This window comes from Panthera pardus, unplaced genomic scaffold, assembly GCF_024362965.1.
Source record: "Panthera pardus isolate Hobbes unplaced genomic scaffold, ASM2436296v1 HiC_scaffold_3, whole genome shotgun sequence".
Classification (NCBI taxonomy): domain Eukaryota; kingdom Metazoa; phylum Chordata; class Mammalia; order Carnivora; family Felidae; genus Panthera; species Panthera pardus.
In genome coordinates this window covers 25,749,820-25,770,036 of record NW_026526876.1, presented here as the reverse complement: position 1 = coordinate 25,770,036, position 20,217 = coordinate 25,749,820, and the positions used below count along the sequence as shown (strand labels likewise).

The following is a 20,217-nucleotide window of genomic DNA, read 5'->3' as shown; positions in this document are numbered from 1 at the left end:
TATTTAGAATTAAATTTGTTACAATGTTCATCTCTCAGTTATTTATTTTATACAATTCTTTGACTCATGCCACTGGGTGTTCAGCCATGGAGCATGCACGAAAATTAGAGAACCAAAAAAACAAACATCCAAAAACAAAAAATAAAACCGCTAACACCTTATTTTTGTCTGTTTAAAAATGTTTCGTTCTGCCATAGAAAAAGATGAGATCTTACCATTTTGGACCTCATGGATAGACCCAGAGAGCATTATGCTAAGTGAAGTAAGTCAGAGAAAGACAAATACCATATGATTTCACTTATATGTGAAATCTAAAAAAAAAAAAAAAAAAAAAGTTAGAAAGACTCAGACGTATAATACACAGAACAAAGTGACGGTGGGGGAAGCAACTGGGCAAAGGGGAGTGGGAGACACAGGCTTCCAGTGACAGAGTAAGTCGTGTGAATAAAAGGGCCAGCATAGGGAAGAGAGTCAATGGTATTCAAATAGCATTGGATGGTGATAGATGGTTAGGTACACGTGTGAGCACAGCCTATAGACCGGCTGAATCACTGTGTTGTTCGCCTGAAACTAATGTAACATTGTGTCAACTACACTAAAAAACTCCCAGAACACTTTTGGTTCTGCATTAACAATTCCACATGCAATTTTTTTTTTTTAATGAGAAATGCACACGAAGAAGCGTGACAGACTTCCAAACACATTATATACCGAGTATCAAAAGTTGGAAAGAAGTTAAGCATCCAACTGAGACGTGTAGGTTAGCAGGTGTCCGTGTGTTTGATGTAATTACTCTACAGCCGTAATAACTATGTGGTAAGAGAATTGTTAGGGAACAAAGCTGGGAAACATCTAGGATGTGTTGCTAAATAAGAGGGAAAGCAGGCTACAAAATCAAGCAGTTTAAATATTAACAGGCATGCGCCATTCAACTCCAGGAGGGAAACATTAAGTTGGTAAAGCTGGCTGAAACCAGAATTACGCTTCACCAAGAAAGGCTTTTAGGGAAAAGGTTTGCTGGGTTAGAGAACAGGAGTTACTAATACAGGCCAATGAGAAGGTTCTAGAACAGACTCTGCTGCTGGCTGCCCAACTCCAAAAGTCTTAGAAACCACTGAATTTTATGTACCCTTTCAGAGGGTCAACTATATAGAACGTGAATTATGTCTCAAGGTTTCCTTTTGCTGTTTAAAACTCATTTTCTTTCAGTTTTGTCAGAATATAATGGACATACAGCACGACAGAAGTTTAAGGTACACAGTAGGGCTTATAACTATATTGCCAAACAATTACCACAATTAGTTACCATGCCTCTCATATGGATACAAAAAAAGGTTTTCCTTGTGAGAAGAACTTCTAGCTCTGTTTGAAAAGCTAAAATCCAACAAAAGCAGGCAGAATACCTTTAATCAATCTTTGGATGGTCTTGGTAAGCAAGGGCCCCTGTAGAACACTGAGAAGGCATGCTGTTCGCCCTTATGCCTCATTTCCAGATTTTAAATCATTTTCTTCACATTGAAAGAGTATCCTTACCCCTTTTGAGATAGATAGTCCTGTCATCAGTCCCAAAGTCCACAAAAAAAAAAAAACAAAAAAAAAAAAAAACATGAGTATTTTGAAATAAAGAAAACCTAAGTAAAGATGTTATCAGGCCTGACAAGGAAATCAAGGACCAGAAGAAACCAGGCAAGTCTGGGCCTCAGCCAACTTCAGCCTATGCAGGCCACTGAGGGGGTAAGCCCTTCCTCCATATTCCCTATGAAGAGAGAAAATACACCAGGGAACCCGAACAGCCCCCACTTCTACAAAGAGGTAATAGGACCAGAACGAGACAGCATCTCACCACCTCCTTCCTGACCTCCACCCCCTCCCCCTCCGAGGCCAGACATTGACAGAGCATCAGCCCAACTGGTCTGGACCAGACAGCGCCTCGGCAGATGCGCTCTCCTGGCTTTCCAAAGCCTCCCTCAGAGCCCAGGGCCCCCCTCCAATCAGGCATGTCAAGAAGCCCGGCCAGGACAAGGGGAGGAGGCGCCATGGTAGATAGAAGCTCAGGTCCCTGAGGGACAAGTCGGCATAACTTGGACCCGCCATGCCCTCAACCCCAACAGCTGAAGATCCTAAAAGTGTGTTAAGTCTAATCAACTACCAAGGAAGGGAGTCAGAAAACCAGTGTCTTCTATCCAGATCTGGAAGAGAACTAGGTAAGATTACATAAGGACCCACCACAAGCAGAGAGGGGGTTTCCTCACCTACATGCATTCCTTCAAACCTTCACCAACAGCCATCAAAACCCTCATTCCCCAACTATGTGGGATGGCACCCCATTCCACGGACACTGATCAATACCTAAAACCTGCAAATACCTGTATCAGTAAAAGATAGTTTCTGACAAGTAGACAAAATGTATCCAGTTTAAAAAATTTTTTTAAATTTTATTTATTTTTGAGACAGAGACAGAGAATGAACGGGGGAGGGTCAGAGAGAGAGGGAGACACAGAACCCGAAGCAGGCTCCAGGCTCTGAGCAAGTGGTCAGCACAGAGCCCAATGCGGGGCTCGAACTCACAGACCGTGAGATCATGACCTGAGCCGAAGTTGGATGCTTAACTGAGCCACCCAGGTGCCCCAAAATGTATCCACTTTAAATGGGAGCAGAGAGGTGAAGGTGGGATTTATCTTCTATGAACCCACAGAAGGCAAGTTTCCCTAACGAGAGGAAGAAAATGGGAAACTGAGCGTGTATTCTAAATGGTCAAATTAGAACCCAGAGAAAAAACTCCAAAGCTAGACCAGGCTGATTCCACAAACTGGATACTATCAAGGTAACATCAAGTAGTAAAAACAATTCAAATTCCCACACCTAACTTCAGAACTGTAGAAATATAGAGAACAGCAAAGATGAAGACTACGGCATTTTAACTGATTCAATTAATGTAGCACAGATGCCAAAAAAAAAAAAAAAATGTAGAAGAGGTTGCATTAACAGATGTATATACTGCAGAATGGAAGAGGAGAGAGTTGCATGTAAGTCCTTATTCCTCTTGAGGCATGATTCAGGGTTCCAGAGGTTATCTCGTCTTGTTTGCAGTCTCCTTGGTTTAGGCTATCTAAAGACAAAATCTGAGACTCCGAACCACATCCTAAAAACCAAGATCTGCCTGAAAGGGCAGTGTCAGCCCGCAACACTGCTGTCCACAAATACAGGAAGGTCTGGTATTTTGCAGGGCAGCTTAAGCTTGTTCCGTTTGTCCCTCAAGGATGGAAACCCTATAAGACCTAGGAGTGAAAGTTATAGGGGATCAGATTTCAGCTAACTGTAAGAGAGGATGATGTAAGGGCTGTCTGAAAATGAAGGAGGCTTGTGGGAGTATTAAGTGGTCACGAGGGCCGGCTGTTCATGCAGAGCCTGGAAAATTGCTCTAGGTGAACACTGGGCAAAGCTTTCAGATGCACCATGTACGTGACCCACATTCTACACAAGTTTTAGTGTTTGCATGTTTACCCTGAAATCCCCAAACAAGCCCATTCTATAACAGGACACTCCTTCAGAAGAAAAGCTCGCTTGCAGGGATGGGATGGGACCTTCAGCACGTCTTAAAGCTAATGGCAGAACGTGGATCTGGAGGCTGCCAGCTCGGTCCTTGTCCGCCTGACTCACTACAGCTATGAAATGCACTCTGCAGCCCCAGCACACCGCTCACCCCCAGCCTTCCCTTAAAAGCTTAGCTGAAGAGCCTACTTTTCCAATTTGCATGGTGACAAAAGCCTTTCAACTTGACGGAGTCCTCCATTCATCAGACATATGCAGAGACCATATTCCCTGGGCAGCAAGCAGGAAGGCTGCATTGCCAGGAGCTCCAGACCCCCATCACTTAAGTTCTCAAAGTCAGTCAGTCAAATAAATCAATGAAATAAGTCAAATAATTCAAGGTACCTGATAATTAAATTTAAGTATTTTTATGAATAAAATTATGGATTATATATGTATTTATGTTATGTATTTGTTATGAGTATGTATTTATGTCACATGAGCATATATTTATGTTATGTGAGCATATATCTGAGTATGTTACATGAGTACATATATGTTATGTGAATATGTTATGTGAGTATATATTTATGTCATGAGTAGGTCGTGAGCATATATTTATGTCATGTGAGCACATGTGTTATGTGAATGTATATTTGTTATATGAGTATGTTTATGTTATAGTATATATTTATATATTTTTACTATGCTTATATATGGTTTTTGTTTTTATGTTTTTATATATACTGATGCTGTATCTTATATATACGTTTTATTTTATATATGTTTATGCTATAAAAATATTTACAAGCTGTAAATAAAAATTTAATAATCAAAAGAAACCAATCAATGCTGTGTGTGCTCACACACACAAGGCAACAACGTCATTGGAGATTTTTTTAGAACATCAGGAGCATCACTGCTGTGACTTCTTCCTGCCCCTCTCCCTCCCCCCCCAACCCTGCTCACACCCTCTGAAAAATATTTAAAAAGTTGGGGGAAAAAAAAAAAAAAAAAAAAAAAAAGTACCAGCCTTCATAAGGATGAGGAAATGGTGTCAGAGAAATGAACAGCTGAACAGTTAACGTGCAAGGAGAAAGAGCTCCAACCCTTCCCGTCTGGTTGCAGGACAAGCATCTACCACGACGCTGGACCCAGAATAACCTCTCCAGAATCACAGCCACTGGTCCTTACCACGTGGGAGCGCACTGATCATCAGGCTCTAGTTTTCCCCACCATTACACTTGGATTTGAGGAACAGTATGATGGGAAATGCCCAGCTGGACAGAGGGACTCTGGCAGCTGAGGGTCGGGGCACCAAGGTGTTCCCTTTCTGAAAGTCAGGTGCTATGGGGAAAGTGCCAGAGCCCAGATGAGCAGGCCGCTGCAGCTGAGAGGAAGACATGGGCAGCAACATGGCACGTGAGCAAGCCGGGACAAGCCAATGCCATCTGCACAGGCGGGACAGGGGAAGTCACCCAGGAAACCCAAGGTTGGAGGCCAATCACAGACCGCGGGAATCCTGGGCCAGGGCAGACGGGAGACCCCACGCCTCGGTGGAAGGACTGGGTTGTAGTGGGATGTAGGCCCCTCTTGCCCCACACTGGTAACAACATTCGATGCTGGAGCACGAGACCCTGGAGCAAAGGGGTGACACCTTGCAGGCAGGTCTCCCAGCTCTGAGCAGTGGCCTCCCCAGTAAGAAAGAGGAGGAAGAAAAGTGTCCTTAAAGGCTCTTTAAGTTGGCTCTTCACCACCCATCAGACAAATCTGGGTTCAAGCACTTCGGGGGCGGGGCAGGGGAGGGGGCAAAGGAAGAAAAAAAAAGCACCATTCTCTGAAAATCATGCAGTCACCTGCCGTCACCGTGCACCTGATTCTCCAGCTACTTTACACGTGGGATCCACGCAGGATCCTACAGGAGAGCTGGACTTTGTTTCCCAACACCTCTTTTGCAGGACAGCACCTGGGTGGAGGGGGGCATCTGCAGGCTGACGGCACTGACAGGACCTGGAGTCTTGTTAATTTGAAGATATTCGCTCCAAGCAGCTTGACCTAAACTCTGCTGACTCTTCACTTCCTTTTTGGCAACCAAGCACTAAACCCTGGGAAGTAAACATGAGGTCAATTTTGTGGAAACACCTGATAATGGATTTCTGTTCCCTTGACAAAAAAAAGAAAATTGGAGAATTGCTAACAGGATTCATGAGGTATAAGTAATGACTGAGACTATTTCCACCCTGCCACCCACAATGAGCAAACACAGGATGTCTGCCTGCGTGTGGCTGTGTGAGCTGCAGGCAGGCACAACCATCGTCCCCTGGTGATCACAGCCCCTGGAACCAGCAAGGCAAAGCCCAGACCTTCTAGGAGCCACCACCCCCACCCTGGGCCCCCAGGGAGGTTGCCTCGTTGGTGGACAACAAAATTCAAACCTTATTCATCAAACGGATCCAATTTTCAGTCTTCTGCTTCCTCATCTTTCCTCTCTAAATCCCACAGAGTAACTGAATACATTTGCCCTACCCACACCCCGAACTGTACAGTGATTCTAGAGGTATGCCATCTTTTCATCAGTGGTCAGGTACCAACTTTACACCCCACCCTTCATGAAGCCAAGTGGGGGGCAGGACGGAGAAAGCAACAAGCAAGACAGAAATCAGGATTTAAGGGCATTTAAGAAATCAGCATTCCGGGACACCTGGGTGGCTCAGTCAGTTGAGTGTCGGACTTCGGCTCAGGTCACGATCTCACAGCTCGTGAGTTCGAGCCCCGTGTCGGGCTCTGTGCTAACAGCTTGGAGCCTGGAGCCTGCTTCAGATTCTGTGTCTCCCCCTCTCTCTCTGCCCCTCCCTCACTCATACTCCATCTCTCAAAAAGTAAGTGTTAAAAAAAATGGAACTCCTGGTCTTCACCACCATTTTTAAAAAAGAAATTTCTCTGTGGTTTTGGAGAAAACTTAGAAAACTGTTTTTTTTTGTCTTTTTTTTTTAAACTCGTTCAGACTCACCAGTCTGAAGATACATTTTATATTGCCCTACCTAAAAATCCTAGAGGCATGAAAAATCATCGCTCTGCTCTGGGGTGCCAATATTTTCCGGTGACTGTCCTGTCCTTGATACATTGTTGCAACTCCGTTCCATTCAATATACCTTTACTGAGTATCTGTTATGTGCCAGACCCTGGCCCTGTAGGCAATGAATAACCTGAGAGAGCTCATGAGCTAATGAACAGACAACACACACTCAACGATGATAAACACTGAGTGGTACACGATGTCGGCCGCAGCTGAAGATCTACTGCGCTGCCTGAGAACAGGGTTCAAAATACATTTGATACAGAGTATCCAATCTCTGATGTATTACTGATATTGTCACCAATACAAAATAAACTGCTGTGGAGAATGCTACTCGTGGGAACCAAAAGATTACAGAAATGAAGTATTAGGTCAGCAAACCAAAAAGTGAACCTGAAGATTTGGAAATTAGAGAATATGCCCAAAATAAGCCTGAAGTTAATTTATTCCATCTATGCTCACCCTCTGTAACTCATGGAACACTTTGGACAAGTGTAACAAAATACATTTAAAATGCAGACACCAAATACAGACCAAACAGAAGAAAAAAGTTTAGAAAAGGCATTACCCCTCTCCTTTGAGATCTAACCTACGGGGCCATCTAATGGAACACACACTTAGCTAGAGCTGTTACTTAACCACGTCAGCCCAAGACAGGGCAGCCCATCAGAAGACTGTGTCAGGGGTGCCTGGGTGGCTCAGTCGGTTAAGCGTCTGACTTCAGCTCAGGTCATGATCTCAGTTCGTGAGTTCCAGCCCCACATGGGGCTCTGTGCTGACAGCTCAGAGCCTGGGGCCTGTTTCGGATTCTCTGTCTCACTCTTTCTCTGCCCCTCCCCGACTCAGGCTGTGTTTGTCTCAAAAACACACATAAAAAGATTTTTAAGAAGACTGCTTAAGTTCCGTTTCCTCCCCTCAAACAGTCCAACACTGGTTTCAGGACCACATCGCATGGTTTTTGTTGGTCTCCCTAAAAATTAAATCCTAGAATATCAAGTCCTTCAAAAGGGGATGTGTCTAGGTATTGAGAAGGACTCACAGGACCTTTTAGGTCTGAACTGGGTGACACATGGGGAATTACCAGGTCTGCACGGAGCAGGTCCTGAAAGCCAGCTGGGGCCAGGGAGCTCCAAGAGGCAAAACGCAAACTGGTTCAGGTCCATTAAGCATCAGCTCAGAAATATGTCACAGAATTTCTTTCTTGGCATGTGACCCGGAGGTTTCATTTCTGTGGCCTCTTCCTGGGACATGCAGCCCATGTTTTTTTTATTTCTTCTTCCCAAGAAAGTCCATCCCGAAAGCAAAAACACAAAAGGGCACATATGTAGCACACATCAACAGATACCCACTATGGGTCACGGCCTTAAAGAGCAAGATCTTTCCAAGTCCTCTTTAACCTTCCTGATAAAATGCTACACCAACTCCTCCTCTGTAAGGCCTTGAAGTTCATGGACCCCGCACACAGACACTCAGGCTTCTGTTTCCTGTAAGCCTCGCCCAGTAAGCTCTGGCACTTCCCATCCACTATCAAAGTTTCACTTTCCTCAAAACCACAAATACTTGCACTGAGGGGCTGAGAGATTTAACCCCATTGGTCATGTGTGTCTATGTCAGAAACGGAGTCTCGACTACTCAACCACAAGCATATATACTTGCAGATGGCTTGTCCCACCTCCAAATACTGCCTCAATAACCCAAGGGACAGAGTTGGGCAGCTTGCTCAAACAGTTGTTTGCGGCCTAACTCTGAACATTCTTTGAAAAGCATCGCAACCTGAATGAGCCTCCAATTTACAAAAGCTCACTATTCGGGAGCACCTGGGTGGCTCAGTCAGTTGAGCGTCCTACTCTTGGTCTCGGCTCAGGTCATGATCTCACGGTTCATGAGTTTGAGTCCCACACTGGGCTCTGTGCCGGCAGCACAAAGCCTGCTTGGGAATCTCTCTCTCCACCCCCCGCCCCATCCCTCTCTCTTGCTCTCTCTCAAATACATATTTTTTAAATACCAAGATTACCCAATTTGTAGGTGGTCATGGAGAGGAGATTAGGATAGATCAATTGTTCAAAAGATAGCCAGGTCATGAGATTTTTTTTTTTTTTTAAATCAAGACTTCCTGTGCTATGGTTATCACTTGGTAGAGGCAATATATCCGTATATTCATTTCTACCTCATCTTTTATCCAACAAACAGGTGCTACTGGAGATATGAAAAGTAGAGTACCCACTGCTTTCTCCTACAGGTCCTCATGCTGGGTACCGAGCAACCAGAGACAACCAGGCTCCGAGCAAGCCCTCGTGGAGTGACGGCACTTCGCCTTGGTCCTCAGCAAATCCGTGGATCACAATGAAACTCCTGGAAGCCAGTGGATACAGGGGTGTGTGCACCCTCCCCGAGGCCAGCTACCCCCAGGGACGCTCCCTGGGAGTCTTCAGATGGGTGACTGAACATGGCCCCCACGGGAGCGGGAGGCGCCCACAGGGACTCTCTTGCATTTGGAGACTGCATCTGCAGGGTGGACACTTTAGAACGCCGTCCTCACATCCTCCTTGGTGCCGAGTTTTCCACTAGGAGATGAACCAAGGCAGAGAGAGAACTGCAAAAGACTAGGGATGGTGGCTGAGGGAGGTGCAAAGCACGGGTGAGTGGGAGTCTGGGCTTTTCTTCCTGCCACACCCAGGGTGTTCTCTCCCCAGTTTTCACCCCCCCCCCAACCACCCCCACCCTTCCTGCACCCTTCACTCGGGCTCTTGCTTAATGATGACACAGCTGTTGGGCTGCAGAGCACATCCTTGTTCTGGGGGACCAAGAGTCACTCTGGGCATTTTTCCCAGGTCAGCTTCTCAGTGAAAAGGGCACCCATAGATCCGAGCATAGCAGGTATGGCAGGATGCTGGTTTCTTAGCCAGACGTGCTCTGTCCCTTGCAAAAGTGTTGGACTGTAGGAAAAAGACGAATTATAGTTCTCAGGGGGGCAGGGGAGGTGGGGAAGAACCTGCAGGAAGGAGTCAGCCAGCTTACTGCAAAGTACTGAAGTGACAAATGTAAGCTGAGGGCAGCCAGCCCGCCACCCAACCAGCCACACAGGGGAGAACCCAGCTCACTGGGACACAGCCTTAAGGGCATCAGCCAGGATGCAAGACAAGTAATTGTTTTTCTTCCAGTTCATGTTTAAAAAAGATAAAAAAATAAATAAATAAAGCAGGGGAGGGGGCATGATGCATATTATGTTCTAATAGATTAACTACACAGTATAAACCCGGGAAGGAAAGTTATTCTACAGTTTCCATTTCTTTCAGCCAAAATACCAAACAGAAAATATGCACTTAGTTGACAAACCATCACTTTAAATGTTTGTTTTTGAGGGAGAGAGACAGAGTTCTAGCAGGGGAGGGGCAGAGAGAGAGGCAGACACAGAATTGGGATCAGGCTCTGAGCAGTCAGCACAGAGCCCGACATGGAGCTTGAACTCATGAACCGTGAGATCATGACCTGAGCTGAAGTCAGACGCTAAACTGAGACACCCAGGCTCCCTAAGAACTTACTTCAGCAGCATCCTACCTTCACCGTGGGCTGCAGCTGATGAGAAGTAAAAAGAAGGGCCGATCTGAGACCATATGGCTCCTGGGAGCAGCTAACAGGGAGCGCCTATATGGAGAACTGCTTTTATCGCATGCGTTCTCGTAACTTAGAAAAGGCACGTCAACACTCCTCAGGGCCAAAAGAAGTTTTAAAAACCCATGAAACCACAAATAAATTTCAACTGAAAAATGCCCTGGAGGCAGCTAAGATTCATTACAGGTACTTTTTCTGCAGAACACCACAATTGCCCAGTTAACAGAAACCGTTCAAGCGTGTTGCTCCCAACGAAATTTAATGCATCATTTAGCCAAAACCCCTCATTTGCAGAGGGGGAGACAGGCAGCCGGTAATGTCACATGAGTGTTTAACAAACCCAGGTTAGCCACGTGGAATCTGGTCGTGTTGCATTTAACACAAGAGCTGTGAGCATCGCCCCGATCAACACGTTGGTATCTGTGAGCCTTAACTGGTCATTGTAATGGGGTCACAGCTTGCTGTGGCCTCAATCCAAGTCGATAAGACACGATACGCATGAAACGATCTCCCCAAATCCTCTGCGGACCAGGTAAAGATTTGTAGTCCTCTCTCTCCAAAATTCTCAGAGAAAATGAGGACCTAACCAGAGAGCTAGGTCCATCATGCATATTTTTTGGAAAACAGAGCCATCAGCAAGCAAGTCCACTGTAGGTTCCACCTGAATGTTGGTACAGTTTTGCTTTCATTTAAAAAATGTCACGAGGCACCTGGGTGGCTCAATCAGTTCAGCTCAGGTCAGGATCTCACAGTTCATGGGTTCGAGCCCTGCGTTGGGCTCTGTGCTGATGGCTCAGAGCCTGGAGCCTGTGTCTCCCTCTCTCTCTGCCCCTCTCCCGCTTGTGCTCTCAAAAATAAGAAATGTAACCTAAGAAAAAAAATTTTTTTTTTTAATGTCTTGATACAGGAGCACCTGGGTGGCTCAGTTGGTTAAGCATCTGACTCGATTTCAGCTCAGGTCATGATCTCACAGTCCATGGAATACCAGCCTCATGTCAAGCTCCTCAGGGACAGCATGGAGCCGGCTTGAGATTCTCTCTTTCCCTCTCTCTCTGCCCCTCCCTTGCTTACACACTGTCAACTTTTAAAAAAAATTCTCACTACAATGGAAAAAATCAATCATCCACCAGTATTAAATGCCACTCTCCAATTTAAACCAAAGAGGTGAGTAATTTTAACTTTTCTCTATGAATGAAGAGGTCACAATTCAAATTCCCACACTGACTTCCCTTTACTAGGCCCTAGGGTAAAGATCCTAATGTGGTATTCTGTATGTACCCTGAAGAGAAGTGGAAAGGAGGCTGACTTTATTTAAAAACCAAAGTTTTTGTGCTTCGTGCCAAAATTTAGTTAAGAATAATGTCTAGATTTTATGTGAAATACTCAATTTTCAATGGTAGAGACTCCATACTTTTAAAAGGTTCAATGTGGTCAAACTCTGGCAAGTAATACCATACTGAGCATTCTGTCCTGTTTTGAGGCTAAGAAGGAAAACAACATGGGAGGAACTAGGGGGCAAAGCTACTTGTTCAGTGGGAAATGCTTTCCAGTGTAACTCCGATCCATCCCATCCTCAGCTCTACAAGAGAAGCCACAAAACCTAGAGAGGGCTTCCCAAGACCACGGAGCTTGTGACCACACAGGCAGACTAGGAAGCAGGGCTCATCAGGTCCAGCTCACATGGTTTCCAGCTGGGACACACGGGACCAGCCTCTGTTTCTCTCAGCTTTCCCCAGGACCCTTTCTCCACTCTTCCTCCACCCACAGTCTTTGCACATGTGAGGTTCATGTGCCAAAATTTCATCCACTGAGGGGAAAAAAAAATGCAGGCATGGTAGAGTGAGAAGATCCAGACCCATCCTTATGCTTGGAGAGATTTCAGAAACTCCTCATAACTCTCAGTGCATTTTATTCCACATTTCCTCATGTCTGAATTAAGGACTTACTTCAGAGAACTACATGGCCCTAGAAAAGACAACTTTTGACTTACGGCTGAGATTACATCAGATCATAAAAATGGAGTTAATTTGCATGAAGACTGTTTTTTAATGGTGGATTTTACACAATACCAAAGTTTATGGTAACAACTCCAGGAATGTTTTAAATGCTACTGGGTTCTACAAATTTTCTTGAGTGGTAAGTACCATCACAGAATAGAGACAATGGTCCTATGGAATCAAAACTATCTTTGTTATAGTCAATACCAACTATTCTCTCTACATAGTTCTACTGCTAGAGGTCCAACACATCAGATGCCAAATTCCCTTACTACCAGGATAAGCCAAACGTAAGAAAATTACCCAATAATAATGTATATTCTTGGGGCAGTGCTGAACTAAGTTTCCCCTTTCAGCAAAACAAATCTTGTTTGCAAAATAGCTCAAAGGACTAGAGTTCTGGGTATAAAAGTAAACCATTAGCTCTCCATGTTCTGTAAATATTAAGTCACTGTGGGTTTATCCACTGAGGAATCTGCTAGTCATTCATTCACATAAATCCTCTTTTTAAGGTCTTAATTGAACTAAAATACAAAATTACAAAATCCTCGAAGATAACACAGGAAAATCTAGAGGGCTTTGGGTTTGGCAAGGACTTTAGATACAGCACCAAAGGGACAATCCATGAAAGTAGTAGCTGATAAGCTGGGCTTTGTTAAAATAATAGATACTTATGCATAAAGTCACTCCCTTGAGAGAATGTGAGGACAAGCCACAGACTGGAAGTATCGGCAGAAAAAAGTGCCTGATGAAGGACTTCTATAAAATACACAAGTTCTTAAAGCTCAACAATAAGCAACTGAAATATGGGGCTGAAGACCTTACCACCACCCCATCAAGAGACACACACGACAGATGAGCAGATGAAAACATGCTCCACATCATACCAGAAAAGTGCAAATCAAAACAACGAGCCATCAGAATAACATCCAGCATGTTGCCAACAAGAAATGCTGGTGATGGTGTGGAGCAGAACTCTCTCCCTCACCGATGGCGGCAATACAAAATGGCACACTTGCGAAGACAGGCAAATTCTGATAAAGCTAAACATCTTTACCATGTGATGCATGGTAAACGCAGTTGCATGGCTTGATTTTTACCCAAAGGATTTGAAAACTTAGGTCCACACAGAAACCTGTACGTGGATGCTTATGGCAGCCTTATTTAAAACTGCCAAAACTTGGAAGCAATCAACATACCCTGCAGCAGTTTGTGAGCGGATGAACAGTGATACAACCAATAGGCTATCATTCGGCACTGAGACGAAATGAGCAATCAAGACAAGACACGGAGGTACCTCAAACGCATGTTGCTAAGTCAAAGAAGCCCATGTGAGAAGGATGCATACTGTATGGATCCAGCCTAGAAGACACTCTCAAAAAGGAAGAACAAGGGAGACCATAAAATCATCAGTGGTTACCAGGGTACAGGGAAAAGGAGTGAACAAGTATAGCAGAGACAAATTTCAGGACAGGGAAACTATTCTGTTTAAGACCATGATGAGGAATACAAATCAGGATGCCTACGTCAAAACCTCAAGAATATAGAGCACCACGTAAACTATGGACTTTGGGTGATAATGACACATCACCCTACTTCAACAAAGGCATCACTCTGGTGACGGATATATTGATAGGATAAGCCTTGGCAGGTTTATAGGGAAATCTCTAGCTTCCTCTCAATTTTTCTGGGACTCTAAAGTCTACTCAAAAAAAAAAAAAAAGAAAAATCAGCATCTTAAGGCTAAGAATTCAATCATGTAAGGTTTAATTCCTGGGCAGCTAGAAGTTTGCTCAGGCAACTCACATGGCTCAAGTTGCTGACCTGGCTTAGGATGGTTTCAGAGCAGAGTCAGGAAAAAACAAGTGGGTGTGTACGGAAGGACAGGTGTGGCAGTAGTCCCGATGCTCACGCCGCTCCCACCCCAGCAACAGAGAAGAGATGGAAAGCCGTGAGGACCATGGGATCTGACCAGCTCCAAGGCCGCTGTGGGAGCCAAGCTAAGGGTGAACAGCTCTGTCCAAAAAATGCTTTTCCAGCCCCAGGCAAGGTGGGCAAGCCCTCTGAAGTCTACAGGTGAAAACTGATTTTGTGGAAATCATTTCTTACGATTGGCCAGGAACTCATTAAAAATATGTGTGCGCCTCTATATTTACAGGCAGGTGAACGTACGTATGTGTAATTCTCCCTTCACAACTCCATAGCTAGCGTTTTCTAGATCAAACCAACAATAAATCTTTGGGCTTTTTCCACCCCCACCCCCTGCAAAAGAAGCCATTTTATGCCTCTAAGCCAAGCAACGGCGTTTTTATAGAAAGCAGAAACTGTGGGTGGTAGATAGGAGTATTTGCGTTTTTGTAAACTGCCTCCAAAGAAGCTGCCGTCACTGGTGATGATGACCTTTATCTTGGCTTAGAAAAGAAGTATCCAAAAAAGGATGACTATTATTCATGTGCTTTAGTAAATGAAGGGAGACCTTTGATGGAAGTCTTATCTATTTTAAGAACGAAAATGACAGAACATTTACAGATTCTACAGGTACGGTTGTAAAACCTCCATTTCAAAAAATCAAATTTCTATACAAATTATCACCTCAAAGTCAACCTCACTGTTGGGTACCTTTTTCTGCTCTCCCAGTAAGCAGTACTGGCTGCTTCTTGGAATGAGGAATCTTCTGCTTCTTTCCAGCCTGACATTTCCCTCCTTTGTATCTTTTCAGGTACAAGTGGTTTAGGAATGAGGAAGCAGCACTGACCAACCAGGCTTGGTCTTCTGTGCTCTTCCAGAAATTACTGAGCACCATTCAGCCTCCATCCACTGAATCTAAGAGTCACAGAATCTGCTATCCATCCACTGAATCTGCTACACACCCTTGGCCCACAACACCAACCTAAGAGCCCTGTGAACGTGGCTATTACAAATATATCTTTGAATACATTTTTCCCTAGGAAGTTTACATCCTTTCAGCCACTGTCAGCCTATGATGTGAGCTCTCTGAGCCACAATGACTTCATCTCAAAATGGGCCTAAGAAGCCAGTAGGACAATTACTACACTGAAATTTAAGGGCATTTTCTTATTTTCAGTATCAGAAAATAAAGGATACCTGAAACTCTTCATAATTTGTGCTACACAGGTGTCCCATCATATAACATTTCACTGTTAGTGATGGTTTACCCGTACTTTAATGTGCAAGATCACACATGCTGGTTGAGATGGAGCAGTGTTTTGTAGTTGTTTTGTTTTGCTTCCCCCGTCCCCAAATATACAGGTAGGCTGGTAGTGAAGTTTTTAATTTGGCTTCTGACCTTCCAAGTATTTGGGTACGCTTTTCTAAAGAACAAACATTATCATCAAGACATAATCTCAGAGAAGGCTGCCTGTATTATTTCATAAACTTGTTTCTGTGATAAACCCGTGGGTAGGACCTATGGCACACAGCCTTTAGCCCCTGCTGTGCTAATCTGAAGCATGTCCCACGTGTCAAATCCTTGGAATGCTATTTCACTGCCATTGCAAAGGAGATACCAGAGTCTGGTGGTTTGCCCTATCAACTGGCAGACTGGCACAAAACCCAGCAAGAACATTCAAAAATGCAATTCAGCTGGTTCTCCAAAGCCTTAGCAGAATGACTCATAGGGATGACAAGACAAAGTTTTATTCCACCAAAACTCAATAAGCACCAAGGCCAATATAGAGTGATTTTAGTATTTCCCCCCCCCTTTCTGAACTGCTGAAATTCAGGAACAGAAATGTACAAAACATACACAAAAACCAGTTTGAGATGGGGGGTAAGCTGGGAGACAGGTGGGCTTGCAAAGGGTGCCATGCCTTAGCTTACCAACCGTGTAGGGTTTTCCCCCCTCTTAAACACAAACCCTTTCGTGAACTGAGCGTTTAAACTGGATAAAATCTCAAGGCAGTAAATTTTTTTTTTTTTTTTAAACCTACACAGTAGTAAGAACCACGCTTTCACGGTAAGCACCATCACTTCTCTCATATGGAGCACAAATACATACACAACACATGGGCCACCTTCAACTGTGCTAGGCATTCCCAAAGCCACTCTCACTCATCCTCATAGATCGTTTATAGAACTTGTTACAGTACAGGGGATCTGGGGCTAAGAATGCCCATGCCTTTGGACTTACTCAGAAAAACAAACCAAAAAAACCATGCTGGAAACCAATAGAAAACAAAGGGTGGTTTTAAAAAAAAGAAATCAACTTTGCAAGAAAAGCATGCATCCGATCAACAGGCTGGAAACCTGCTTTCATGAATGATTCATCCTTAGAGACAGAGGATAGATTACTCAAGGCCCCCCTGGCATGGCCCTTCCTGAACAAGTAGCAGCCAGGTAGGGAAACAATACAGGCTGCCTACGCACTCACCTGATAGCACTGGGGGACAGGGGAGTCAAGAAAGCAGGACAGAGCAACACTTACACGCTGGAAGAAACGTAAGAGCAATGTCCCAAATAATTATTTGCTTAAGAGCACTCCTAGGGAAATCAGCTCAATCAATTCAGTAAAATTAAGCAGAAACGCTGTCCAGCCTACAACCACATGTCCCTCCCCCTGCCTCTTCAAGGTCAAGAAGAACTGGATAGAGAGCATTATAACCAAAACAAGACACAGCAAATTCTAGATTATCTAAGTACTGTTAGAAGACAGACATTCGAGGGGCACCTGGGTGGCTCAGTCAGTTAAGCGTCCGACTTCAACTCAGGTCACGATCTCACGGTCCGTGAGTTCGAGCCCCACGACAGGCTCTGGGCTGATGGCTCAGAGCCTGGAGCCTGCTTCCGATTCTGTGTCTCCCTCTCTCTCTGCCCCTCCCCCGTTCATGCTCTCTCTCAAAAATAAACATTAAAAAAAAATTAAAGAAAAAAAACATTCCAGACGATTTTTTTTTTTTTTAAGTGTGCTGCACCTACCAAAAATCTTTAAAGAATAAACTGAACCACTAACATTTCTAGGGAGTACTGTGGCAGACCACTGTCTCCCTCTCTCTGGCCCTCCCCCATTCATGCTCTCTCTCAAAAATAAACATTAAAAAAAAATTAAAGAAAAAAAACATTCCAGACGATTTTTTTTTTTTTTAAGTGTGCTGCACCTACCAAAAATCTTTAAAGAATAAACTGAACCACTAACATTTCTAGGGAGTACTGTGGCAGACTACTCCCTGCCTTTTCAAAGGAGGCACAGAACACAGATTTACCCCTCAGCAAGGAGGATTCATTATGCTGCCCTTTGCTCACAGTGTTTCAACGAGCTCTTTAGTGTTCAAAGGGATCGCCTTTTGTCACCAGGTAGGTTGGAGTGGACAAGCTTTGCAGACAAGGAGACCTGGGTTCAAATCTCAACTCCCCTACTTTGCAGCTCAGTAAACTTCATGTTACCGTCCCTCTCTGAGCCTCTATAAAACAGAGATCATAAACCCCCTGTCAGGTGCCTGGAGCACAGTAGGCTTTTAATTTGAGTTCCTTCCCTTCTCCCCTTTTCCTTCTGTTTGCTCTAATCGAATGCAACTGGGAAAGTCAGTAGTCAAACCTGTAAGAAGATAAAAAATTCTTTTCACAATTTCATGATTATTTTAACCTAAAAGCTCGATCACAGGATTATAAATATTTATAATTATTCTCAAATATAATGAAGTTATTTTCAGGAAGTTGTGAAAGTTTCCTTAAAAAGCTGAGAACATGCCATTGGGGGTTTCGTGATCATGGTTTCTAGTACCCAGTTTTCGTTGAATTCTGGAGTCTAGGCTCTGTTCCAGGAATTTGTAGATTTCTTTGAGCCTTAAGTCAATGTTTTAGATATAACTGTTCCAATGGCCTAAATAGAAAGCAGATTCATTCGCACAAAGATCCTAACAGAGGGAGGAACACATCACTGCATGATTCCACAAGACAGGTTTTCTTACATGGTTCCATAACATCTCAAATCTTAGAAGTTAAAAGCAGTGTACCCCCAGAAACTAAGTAGTCTGGAGTTCTTGTCTTAATGCACTTGGAAATCACTACCTTCACAAGAGGACTCGGTGAAGATTCCAACACTGATGTCAGGCTGCTTCTCCAAACCAACTTGATGGATGAGAAGAGGGCACATCCTTATATTCAAGAACCCATGGAGGCAACCAGGCCTCACTCCTTCATTCTATACAGAAGATCAACCGAGATCTGGAGGAGTCCAGTAGGCAATCCAGCAGCTAACTTAACAATAAAGACTAAGATTTACTGAGAACTCAGGGTTCGCCAGGTACTCCGCTGGCACTCGGCAGGCAGCTTACATGGTCACCAGCCCACAGTGGTAGCACCATTATCACCACCCCTTTAGAGAGAAAGGCTCCAAGACCCAATCAGTTAGAAGCAGAAGTGAGCCATCGAAGTCTTTAGACTTCCCTGCAGGTGCTATCACAACCACACACACCCCCCTCACGAAGCCAGCTCTTCAACCCAAACACAGAAGAGGGCCCTCGACAGAGACACAAATCTGTGTTCTCTGGATCCACACAGGCCCAACACAGAGGGTTAAGAACTCATCTCTTCTCCGACAAATACCCGAAATACCAGTGATAATTACAGGACAAGAAGATCCCACAATGACTCCACCCCTTACATTCGTATTGAGACATTAAGTTACTGTCAGAGTCACCCAAGGGAAACAAGTCTTCATCCCAGTCATCCTCCCTCAACCACACTGGTGGAAGCCTTGGGCACTCAGGGCACACCCAAAACCACCAAGGCAGCTCAAACCACTGGAATGACTCCCCGTCTGCCACCATTCACCACCCTTTCCTTTCAGCACAGAAAGCCGTTCCTCTAAAGCTACAATCCTGTGTGGGCCAGCTCTGCCTGGGCTCAAGCTGTTTGGTGTCCTGGTTTGGGAAGCCAGGGCCGAGGAGAAGGGAAGAAGTAATTTTCTTCTGGGCTTTTGTCTCCCCTCCAACAAGCACACTTAGCTCTAAATTAGAGCCCCCCCCCCCCCCCCCCCCCCCGCCATCTCAAATGGTGGAAAAGCTAACTGGAAGCAAGCACAGAAGCTATGGCCCAAGGACAATTTTGAAGTCGAGATGCTCAAGGATGCACTCCAGTCCACTGCTGGTAACAACATCACACCCGGACAGAGGGTCTGACTATTGCAAACCCCGGCTTCCTACAGAGCTTGGGATAGGAAGGAAAATCCACACAGGCCCTTGCAAACTCTTAGATGTGGGCAGGATGGGAAGAAAGCAGAATGAACAGCAGTGTGCATCCTCCAGGGAGTGGGCAAAGGAAGCAAAATGGAAGAGGAGTGGGTTTGTCAGTGTCCTGGGGCTGCTGTAACCAAGCACCACACGTGGGGTGGTTTAATGCATTAATGGTTCTCTTCCAACTGTGGAGACCAGAAGTCCAAAATCCAGGGGTCAGCAGTGCTGGCTCTTTCTAGAGGCTAAGAGAGAACCTGCCCCCTGCTGTTGTACTTTCTGGCAGCTCCCCAAAACTCCTTCCATTCCTTGGCCTGTTTACACATGGCTATATTCCTGACCTCATCACATGAGCTTCATCTTGTGCTTCTGTCTTTACTTTTTTTTTTTTTTTAAATGGGGGTTGTACAGAGAACCCCAAGCAAGCCACGGAGCCCGACATAGGGTTCAAACCTATGAATTGTGAGATCATGACTTGAGCCAAGATCAAGAGTTGGATGTTTGGGGCACCTGGGTGGCTCAGTTGGTTAAGCATCTGACTTCGGCTCAGGTCATAATCTCCTGGATTGTGGGTTTGAGCCCTGTGTTGGGCTCTGTGCTGACAGCTCAGAGCCTGGGGCCTGCTTCAAATTCTGTGTCTATGTCTCTCCCTGCCCCTGCCCCACTCGTGTTGTCTCTTTCTCAAAAATAAACATTAAACAATTTTTTTTTAAAAAGTTGGATGTTCAACCGAGTCACCCAGGTGCCCCTTTAACATGACTTTCTTATAAGGACAACAGGCCTTGGATGACAGGGCCCACTCTGATCTAGTGCA

The 20,217-nt window shown here is 44.7% G+C and overlaps 1 protein-coding gene across 3 annotated transcripts in view; it reads right to left on the bottom strand.

Moving 5' to 3' along the window:
- The window catches only part of PRKCA (protein kinase C alpha), a 400,238-nt gene that overhangs the window by 258,043 nt on the left and 121,978 nt on the right, over positions 1-20,217 (bottom strand). The window lies entirely within an intron of this gene.